The sequence below is a fragment of the Macadamia integrifolia genome, unplaced genomic scaffold, assembly GCF_013358625.1.
Source record: "Macadamia integrifolia cultivar HAES 741 unplaced genomic scaffold, SCU_Mint_v3 scaffold572, whole genome shotgun sequence".
NCBI classification, from domain to species: domain Eukaryota; kingdom Viridiplantae; phylum Streptophyta; class Magnoliopsida; order Proteales; family Proteaceae; genus Macadamia; species Macadamia integrifolia.
This window is the reverse complement of record NW_024870490.1, coordinates 89,853-98,149: the sequence shown is the minus strand read 5'-3', so window position 1 is coordinate 98,149 and position 8,297 is coordinate 89,853. Positions and strand designations below refer to the sequence as shown.

Sequence of the window (8,297 nt, the reverse complement as noted above, 5' to 3'; positions counted from 1 at the left end):
CCTAGATACATGGGGAAGTAGGGGCAGATTGTGAAAAGACGCCCCTGCCTTGCCTCCAATTGCCCATGTTAGTTTCTAGGCGAGGGGAACCCAAAGTGGGTAGCGTTTTCTTTCCCTTCTTCATATGTTTTCATTGATCTTATCATGCATGCACAAGAATCACACTCCCCCGCAAAAAAACACTTTCCCTTTTATAATATTCTCCATATATTAGAAGCAGTATTTTCTATTTCACTGATATGGTTCTGTGTCTCCCTAGAATTAGCAATTAATTTTATTTCTGTTTTGGGCTTTATTGGAAATGTTCCAATCTTTGTAATCTTACATATCGATCACTGGTCCAAAACAGAAATATTGGAAACTGTATAAAACGATCTTTTGGTATTCATAAGGTCCAGGTTAGGCTAGAGCCTGTGTCAACTTAGATCCTGACCCCACTCTTGTGCTAAACCTGGCCAAGCCACGTGTATTCTGATTTCTGATCTCACGGTAAGGTACACGGTTCATTTAACATTGCAGCTAACTAAGCTATAATAAGAGCAGAGCCAGAGAAGCCAGGCCGAATGATTTTGTCTTTATGCAATTTTTTCTGGTCTGGGGTTTTCGATTTACTTTTCCCAGATGAGACAATTTCACCAAGCTGGTTCTGCAATTAAAAGGGCCCAGGCAGGATTAGAGCTCCGGCTTTTCTCTGTAATGGGTTATGGGTCCATCACAGCAGTCTCTGCATAGGGGTTCCGTATTCCTTAACAGCAAAAAGCCATCTTCAGGTAATCAATCAAGTTACAATCTCTTCTTCCCTCTTTATTCAGGAGAGAAAAAGAAGGAAATTTATGATGTTTCTGTTTATGCTTCTGCTACTGCTTCTGCTTCTGGTTCAAACTCTTTTTTTGGTTTTTCTCTTTTTTTTTTTTTTTTGTTTTGGGTTTATATTGCATGCGGTGGTTCTTGCAAAGCAGATTGAATACTAATTGATATTTAGCAATAGAAGAGCAGACTTAAAGGGGGTTTGTTTGACATCCTTTAGCAACTCATGCTGTGTATTGGATATTTTGACCCAATCATTTTTGTAGAGCTATTCCTGGGTTTGGGTTCTCAAGGAAGATCAATAAGTATACTTCTGATCTTTCTGGAAATTTTTGTTGATAAAGTGATGATACCCATATGGGTTGATCTCCGAATTTCAGCAAGTAGTGCCAACTAGTTCCAAGAATGGTATATTTTAGGTTTTCATTTTTTATTTTTTATTTGGGGTGGTGGGGGGAGGGGGTGAGGGGAAGAGATGTTTTTCCCATCCTCTTTCGACATGTTGTTGAAGTATGTGCTTGTAATGTGGGCATTATATATTCTAAGCAGATTGGAAATGGAGTTTTTTCTTCGTGCATATCTGGGACAAAGCCCCAACTATTTAATGGTTGAAATTTGAAAGCTGAATCACTTTTCAGGTCAATGAGATTTCCTTCAGGATATTTGGGGGTGGGGTGGAGGAGTTTTGCTTTCATTGTATGCATGCATTATTTATGGTTAAAATGTAGCTTAAAGTAGTTTTGGAATGTGCCATGGAGAAGGGAGGATGGCAATACATCTCTGATCTTTACTGTATCAGTGTGGTTCGATTATTCAATGGGTATGTTGATATTGGATGACTGCTGATAAAGTGCTGTCCTTGTATTGGTGTGGACCAACAGTAATGGGGGATACTTTACCGTAGCTTCTGGACTGGATTAGCTGAACTTTATTAAAAACATTTCTAGAAAAAAAAAAAATTGAGGCTTCAAATGAGTACTGGATGCTATCAGTGAAAAAAGGAAGTTTGCTCCATGTGAAGAAAATTGTTTGCCTCCATAGGATGTGATTTGTGGAGCATTATGAGTTGGGTGATGGATCTTCCATTTGTTTGATCTGGATGTTATAACTGAGTATTTGGCTAATTGAAGAAGGGAGTTAGTTAAAAGCACCGAAAAAGAGTTAGGAAAGGCATTAGGAAAAGAGCTAGGAAAAGGTGATAACAGGGTGCAATATGAAAAAACATGTACTTCTTAGTGGACCTGGGAATTGCGTTTTGTGGAAAGATGGGGGATTTGGTCTTGACCAAGGTGGAAGGTTTTTACTTGTGAATATTTTAAACAGTTGTATGTTAAGGGCCGTCCATGATGAGAGATGTAATTGAGAAAGTTTATCCAAAAGAATTGTGGTGATTGGCAAGTTAACCATAGTGAAAATGGAGAGATAAATACTCAGTTTATTTGGAAAATGTGCCAACCTTCCCCTTTATTTTTTGGGCCACCAGAAAATGTGTCTAACCTTGCTTGGTGGTTTAACCATTATTTGGGGATACTGTGAACATGTCTTTATTTCTAGTCTCAGTGATAATGACAATTTCACTGTAGAGCATGTAACTTACTTGATAGAACTGGTTAATACATGATGAGTGCATAACCATGATACCTCTGTTGACTAGAAGGAAAACTTAACCTTGTTACCTTAGACAAATTTAATAACCTAATGATCTCTTCTCAGTGTATGCTACCGGATGTTAATAGTTTTTATCTTGGAGGACAAATCTCACAGATAATTAAAGCTAAAGTGATGCTTTCAGGGAGAAAATATTTGGTTGATTTCAATGCTTATGAATTTATGTTTGACATGTGTTCGAATTGTAAGCCAACCACCCTGTGCACACTGCACAGTACCTTCACACTTCCACCATGAGGCAAACAATTTGCAATAATGTTATAGTAGTGTAACTTGGGAAGAATTGTTCCGGAACTTATATGTCATTTGTTTTTACCCTTAATCTTTAATACAAGGGACAATAATAGGAGTCCAAGTACTGGATGCTGGATGGACAAAGTGAATTTAAGCACCTAGAATTCCTTATCTACTCTATTTATGTACATTTCATAATTTTAATATATGTTTTAGGATTTGAAGAAAGTTTGGTTGTATTATAAGATTTCCCAAAAATAGTAAAACTTTCAAGAAATTAATGGACATCTAATAATAACCTGCTGACACTAGAATTCTTTGGCATATGTTTTCTTGATCTCTTGATGACATCCGAAGGAGGAAAAGAACATGGGAAACAAACTTATCATTGTTTAACTCAGGCAAAGTTATGCTTAATATGAATAAAATAAACATGTAAATAAGGACTCCCGAATGTATTATGTCACAAGCAGGAAGACAGATTAATAATTGTAATGGAAAAAGTGGCCACTCAGAGCTTGAAAAAAAAAAAGTGAAGTATTGAAAAATGTGCATTAAAAATTTTTAGCATGCTCGGTGTGTGTATGGATACAATATTAATTGTGATCACTGAAAGATCAACTAGATGATAGGAAAATCAAGTGACTGTATAAATTACCTCTCAAGGTTTTATATTTTAGTATTCATGCTTTCCTTTAAAGGTGAAGTTTGACATCATGTATCATTTCTTACTAAGAGATTGGCAATGGGACAAGGGTTAAGCAAAAACTAATGGCAGGGCATTTTGAATCTAGGGAGCTACCCCTGGTGCTGGACACATTGAATAAGGGGAGTGATGGGTATGATAGGCTGGAAAAGAACAACACTTACCTACGGAAAATCAGGTTTCCAGTGACCAAAACTTAGTAGAACCTATGGACAGTATGTTAACAATACAATAATTCCTAATCTGACAGATGGGTAGGAATGATAATACAGTCAAAGGATGGTCCTTAAGGGTTGATGATGTACCTAAAATCTTAGGTTCATCCATTGGACAGATAAGAGAGAAACGAAGGAACAGAAACAGAAATTAGAAAGTGAAGAAAAATCTAATGCAGCTTTCCATCCAGTAGTCTGATTGATTCCGGACTTGTATCTAAGGCAATAACAAGGGAAGGGAACAACAAACTAAAAACTCAGATTGATCTGATGGTTAGATACTGTGGAATCAACAACTGAAGATTATAATATGCTGCTGTCCAGAACACCTATCACAGACACTAATAGGGCTGTGAAAGACATTAGAATTGAATAGAGATTGAAGAACAGTAACAATTAATTGATATACAGTAAATTTCTGCTGATGTTACCTAAATCTGAACCATGACAGTGAAGGGATATGCTGGATTATCGCTGGACAGATATGAGTGAAATAAAAGAAAAGAAAATAGAGAAGAAGAAGGATATGTAGGTATCTCACCTATTGTGGAGAACGTCTCCCACCTCTCTCTACTAGGGGCATCTCACCTAAGCTGTCTCTCACAAGCACAAATGCGTAAGCATTCAAGTTTACTGTCAAATTCGTGGGCTAGGCTGCCCTCTTCCCTTTATTTATAATAGAAATATAAGTTACAAAATGGAAAGTGTTTGCTATTGAGTAGCTTATACCGGAATAGTAACTTCCTATAAAATCTAGTTGCCATACATTAAAACAGAAGTAGTAACAAACTGAAATTAGAAACTAAATAAAGTAGAGACTACTAAAAGATATTTGGCAGTCCCAAGTCTCTCCTCCATTATTTGGTAGCTACCATAGATATTGGTAGATCCCAAATCCTTCTGCACAAGCTGGTTCCATGGGGCCATGATAGGTCTACATGAACAACAACCGCATGAACACTGAACAGTAACCATGTGAACAGTACCACCTAACCAGTGCCTATGCAAGCTAGCCTGGGCCTGGTGGCCCTGGTCAGAACCCGACCAGAGCCAGAACCATGGGGATTAACTGAACCCAGGTTTTGACTTTGGTCCTCCTCTTCTTAATGCTTCGATCTACATCAGGGAGCCACCTCAAGTGCAGCTGGATCATCATGACTCTATCTTTGGGTGTGTTTCAGTTTAAATTTCAAAGTGAGGCAACATTCTTACTAGATTAAAAAAAAAAAAAAAAATTGGAGTAACATTTAGTAAGGAATGAATGTCTTCATTTTACAGGTTGCCCCATCATACATTTGAAGGCCTTATTTTGTTAATGTAACACTACCGTAATGTCCCAATTCTAACTGGACACAAATTCTCATGTACTTCATGTACTGGCTAACTTATCTTCAAACACTGTCTGTAGGATGATCCTTCCCCTTCGTTGAGGGAGTTTGGCTTTCCTATAGTCCCTTCTTTTACTTGACAAAATCATTACTTGTTATCTGTGTAAAAATGGGAAAAAGAGAAGAGGCAAGGCAAAGAACAAGAGGACCGGATACTATACTATAACCAGGTCATTTACGATGCCTTGATGGCTGGACCCTTATAATATATAAATTGCATGCTAAACAAGATGGAATTGAATGTGTACTATGTACTGGACCATCCAATGCATGGCCCTTTTATTTTGAATTTATTTTAGATATGCTCCTGACTTAGCTCATTAATTGTTATTGGCACAAAATACTGTGGTTCGGAGTCAACATGAATGTCTATTATGTTTGCAATTTTATCCATGCCCTTTTAACCTAATGCAGTGTAGAATTTAAAACAATACTACATTTGGAATTCTCAATGTCATGTTGTAAGTTCACAATGGTACTTTTTTATCTTATTTATTTATGAGAGGATGTAGATTATTAAAATACTGCTTGCTTTCTTTCTTGGAAATTATATTATTGTTATGCATGATACATGTTGGGAAAAGGCTTGAGTTGAGTGTGTTCTGTTTGATGTGGCTGTGTTCCCTAACTGATTGGCCGATCCATATCACATGAGTCCCAATATCCTAGGGCTTCGTTCTGAGTTAAATATCCAGGTCATGATTTATAAATTTTCCTTTGTCCGCTCTCCATAAATCATGGTTACATAAATTTTCACTGGGTTTGATTTTCAATCAAGACATGTGGCTTCTCATAGCTGCTGAAACTTGCATAGTTTGGGCCATTGAAGATGATTCAACACATTCAACTTTATAGAAGTTGCTTTGATTGCCAGAAGATCATAGGGATAATATATAGTTCCATGCCATCCACTTTTCCATCTATTGATGACTGCTTGACTTAGAACTTCATATAATACCTTCTAGCATATATTGTTGTGTTTTATGTACTGAGTAACTGTCTAATGCACAACAGCTAGAGCATCCAGTATGGTGGCAAATGGTACATAAGGAGAGGATCTCCTAATAGCTCTTCAGCATGAGTAATTGTGCAGAATTAGAGTATTCCTTTAGTACACAATGATCAAATATTCAAATCATTATATTCAATTTCTACATAGTACCACTACAAACAGTTGAAGTGTCGTGCTATTCAGTCAATACTCCATAGTAGGAGGGTCCTGGTAACTTGAATTACCAAATGATACAACTTGCATAGAACCCTTTTTTTTCGGGGTTTTTTTTTTTTGTGGGGCGGGGGGGGGGGGGGGGAGAGATTGGGGTGTTGTTTTGGTTACAACCCCTATGAGTACTTCGGGTAGTCATATTCTTGCAGGATCTGTCCTTTTGGAGACTTTTAACACTTCAAATAAATTGGATGAGTATCATCCCTTTATTTGTGTTCTCAAATGGCTGTGAAATAAACATACTTGATGAGAATACTCGATTTGAAGGCATGGACGGATAGCTTAAACAAAATAGAGTACAGGAAATGGAGCTTTTAAATTGTGAAAGTTTTATCTATTGAATTTTTAGTGGTGCATTATAATTAGGTAAGGTGGTAGTGCAACATGGGTTGGGCCATGCTGTTCACTATGGGCATCCTATAGCTGCAATGTGGCCGCTCACTCTCCAGTCGAACCCCCACAGCCCCTTGTACACCTGTAGAATTTCAGTCAAAATTGGTTATCTTTCACTAGAAAGATGGTGAAAATTGGTTAAAAACTCAGTAGTATGAGTAAAACCGTTCGATGGTTGAAGATACCTGTGGAGAAGTTCAATAAAAGGTGGGGCCATTGAGTTGGGAAACTAACTTTGACATGTGATCAATCCACAAGGTGGTCAATCTAACCAACAGTTTGGAACTTCGGATTGACCTGGTGGCTCTCAATGGGGTGCCCATTATGAAATGCTATCACAATGGATGTTCAGTTACACTTCTGTGTCATAATAAATTGATAAGTAGCATACACAAGGTTCAATCACCAGGTTCCAAGCCTCTCATGATTATGATATAGAAAGAATTAGAGTGACATGCAGCAACACCAAGGCAATATGTGATGGACATTAGGATCTTTCTTTGACAAATTAATATCAGAAAAACCGTTTTTCCTAGTCTAGAATCAGTGTAATGTTCTGGAAAGTAGAAAATATTGAGTTTTTTTTTTTTTTTTGGGGGCTAACGACGGGTATCCAGGCCTCTGGCTTGATTGGTCTTGTGGACCCATACTGACCCCCAACCACATGGATGGGGTCATATTGGGGTTGAATGAGAACCATTCAACTTTCATTAAAAGCAGTGAAGAACACTAAACACACCGTGTGAGTGGCCCCAATGAGGTAAGAGGAGTCGAATTCAGAACCACATGCTTCCTGAGGCAAATGCCCCTTGCCAACTCAGATTTTGTTCTTGTGTAAATTTTATGAGATATTCTGTTCTAAGGTCTATGTTGTTTAAATAAATCTGTGTCTTCATGCCATTATTCAGCTGGAACTGGAGAATTCTTCTTACTTCAATTATTGCAAAATCACATTGCTATATTAAGTCTTATAAATCATATGATCTCTTGTTCTTGATGGTTTTGGAAGGGTGGAAGATAACTCTTAGTTTATCTCAAGCCCTCTTCAAAGTTACAGAAAAGCACCTGGTAGACTGCCTGGAAAACAGTTTTGTCAGTAAGAGTTATGAACCTCAAGTCTATTGAAGTTCATCACTTCACAGTTCTATTTTATTTGGTATGTTCCCAATGCCAAATCAAACTGTAGGCCTGTCAATTATATATATTTCATCAAAACAATGTATTTTTTTTTTTTTATGTGTTTTGTTTGGCCATTTGGGGGTTAGTGGGCTGAAGTGGTCGAAATTAGCGAAACAAAATAACGAAACAGTGCATTTTTTGGGCCGAAGTGAGTGAAATCTTGAAATGAAATGACCAAAATATGATTAAAATGATTGAAATTATGTACTTTTGTATTTCGTATGTCATTTTGTTTCAAAAAAAAAAAAATAAATAAATAAAAATATCCGAGATTTTTCTGAATATTCGAACCATGCCTTTTAACATCATATAATGTCGGAAGACCAATTTACTCCACCTCATGTCTACAATTGCTGTATATCTAGTGCATGCTCTGGTGGGTTCTAGCTATGTTAAATGTTCAGAAGTGGTCAGACGTTAATAAGTGATCCTTGTCCATGATAAGGAATTGGGTTCAAATTTTACCTTTAAACAATTTGGTC

General features: G+C 37.2%; 1 long non-coding RNA gene across 1 annotated transcript; it reads left to right on the top strand.

Annotated features, from left to right (window-relative positions):
• Positions 1-559: 559 nt before the first annotated feature.
• On the top strand, positions 560-8,018 carry LOC122069295. Its single transcript, XR_006137426.1, has 2 exons — positions 560-770; positions 7,646-8,018. It is a non-coding gene; the product is annotated as an uncharacterized LOC122069295 (long non-coding RNA).
• The last annotated feature ends 279 nt before the right edge of the window (positions 8,019-8,297 follow it).